Consider the following 2763-nt stretch of genomic DNA (forward strand, 5'->3'; position numbering starts at 1 on the left):
TTTAATAAACTTTACTACTTTTAAATGTGTACTAGCATTTTGCCTGAATGTATGTCTTTGTGAGGGTGTGGATCCCTTGGAACTAGAGTTGTTGACAAATGTGAGTCTCCACATGGCTGCTGGGAATTGAACCTGGATCCTCTGGAAGAATGTTCAGTACTCTTAACTGCTGAGCCATCTCCCCAGCCCCTAGTTTATAATATGTTGTTAAAGTACTCAGAGGAAGTTAATACATACTTTGTGTCTGATTTTTTAAATCTCCATGTGGTGTGTGAAGGTTATGCCAGTGTTAATGTGTGCTTGAAATCCTGGGTTTCTTCACCAGCACCACCACCATATGTATATCTGGGGACACTGAAGTGATGACTCAGCAGTAAAACATAAAACACGTAAAAGAAAGATTTGTCTTGGCTCATGGTTCAGAGGTTTCACGATATAGTCAACTGGCTCCATCACTTTTAGGTCTTTGGTGAGGTTGAACATCATGAGGGAGAGCAAGTAGTAAAGCAAAGCCGCTTGCATCATAATAGCCAGAAAGCAAGAGAGCAAGGAGGGGCCAGGAATATGATAAACCCTTGAGGTACACATTCAATGACTTTACTTCCTACTGGATCCCATCTGCTAGTATCCATGACCACCCAACAAAGCCTCAAGCTCTACATAATAAATCAGTGATTCACTGATTTTGTTAATATCCTCATGAACCGGAAGCCCGTCACTTGGCAAACAAGCCTTTCTGGGAACATTTCCACACCCAGACTGTAATAATATTAAATTCCCTAAAGTAAACTCAGAGATATTATCTTTGATGAAAATAAAGTAATGAACTATCGTAGAGCAGTGTGAAGGTGCTAATTGTGGTGACCAGGACATGACTCTGAAAAAGTTTGAGTTAAGCTCTGAAGCTGGTAGTCATAAGATGATTCTTCTAGGGGAAGAGTACCAGAAAGGAGAGAGGATAAAATGAGTTTAAGATTACAATTAAAGACGCAAATAGAGTGCACTATAACAGAATGAGAAAAAAAAGATAACATAGTTGTTACTTGAGAGAAGGAATATCTTAGAAACAACAAAAGGTCTCCACCCATTGTCTCAGAGGCCAGTGTGCCTAAGCAGCAGGGCTGTTGGGGCTCTCCTGTCATCCAAGAGACTAGCACGTCTGCACTACAGATGCTTTGACCCCTACCCATTGCCCCAGAGGTCAGTACTTCTTTAACACAGAGAGTTTGGCCCCTTCCTGTTGCCCCAGGGGTCAGTACTTCTTTAACACAGAGAGTTTGGCCCCTTCCTGTTGCCCCAGGGGTCAGTACTTCTTTAACACAGAGAGTTTGGCCCCTTCCTGTTGCCCCAGAGGTCAGTATATCCCAGGCTATTACCCCAGATGTCAGTAAGCCAAAAGGCTTTAACCCCACCCTTCATTCTGCTGTTACCTAAACAAGGCTGGAGCACCTCAGTTACCCTAACTATAAATTAACATCAGTGATCTCCCGTTTCCACAGCTTAATTTCACATATAACCAGAATTATGTACTCCTGCTGTATGGCTGCACATCCCCCTCCTGCCTCCAGCATGTACTCTGGCGTATGAGAACTGAGATCATGTGCTTCCAGTCCCATCATACGCTCTGATGTGCTACAAGACCTAGTTCATGAGAATGCACAGCTCTCAATTGCTGTCCCTGGCCTACACTCCCTGGCCTACACATCCCTGTGTGCATAGTAGTCTATGCAGTCAGAATATATATGAGTTACAGTTATCAGCAGACCCCGTCAGTTTCCAAGCACCCTGCCTCATGAGATCAGAGGATGAGCAACGCCTCAAGGCTATCTCCTACACACTTCCTCGCCGCACTGTATATAGTCAGAGGTCACGTCAACCCTAGCCATGTAGGGATAATCCTAGCTATCCCATCCAGTTATCAACAAAGTGACTCCACCTCAACTGACGTTCAAGTGTCACCAAGCTGAGCCAACAAGAGCCAAACTGGAAAAACACCAATCAAAATGCTCACTCAACCCAGGAGTAACCCGAAAAATTAATCAACCAATGTATTCCGGATGTGCATGGCCCAGTACAAAACCAAAAGTTCCATGAAAAGCCAAGGTCACTTGTCTCCTTCAAAATTACCAGTACCAGCTGGGCAGTAGTGGCACATGCCTTTAATCCCAGCACCAAGAGGGCAGAGGCAGATGATCTCTAAGTTCGAGGCTAACCTGGTCTACAGAGCAAGTTCCAGAACAGCCAGGGCTATACAGAGAAACCCTGTCTTGAACCTCCCCCAACAAGTGCTTGTGCCAAAACAAAAATAAAAACAAAAAACCTAAATAAAACAAACCAACAAAAACCAGTATCATAGTAATGGCCACCAATGAGAGGGAATTACAGAAATTTTCAGAAAAAATAATTCAGAATAAAATGGTTATAAATATGTTCTGAGAACTCAAAGAAGTCAGGCATAAACCCATGAATGAATTCAAAGAACATACCAATAATCTCTTGAATGAATTTCAGGAGACCACAAATAGCTAAATGAAATTTGAAAGTCAATTGAGGATCCAAAAATAGTATTCGATAATGCGAAATCCTGAAGAAAAACCAGACAGAAACAAAACTGTAGATAGAAAAAGATATCAAATCAAGATTTGAAAAATCCAGTAGAAAGCCTTAGTGGAACATGTGGAGGACAAAATACCAGGGCTTGAAGATAAGGCAAAGGAACTGAATCATTCAGGCAAATTCAGGGATAAATTTAAGAAAATGTGA

This window comes from Micromys minutus, assembly GCF_963924665.1.
Source record: "Micromys minutus genome assembly, chromosome: X".
Classification (NCBI taxonomy): Eukaryota; Metazoa; Chordata; class Mammalia; order Rodentia; family Muridae; genus Micromys; species Micromys minutus.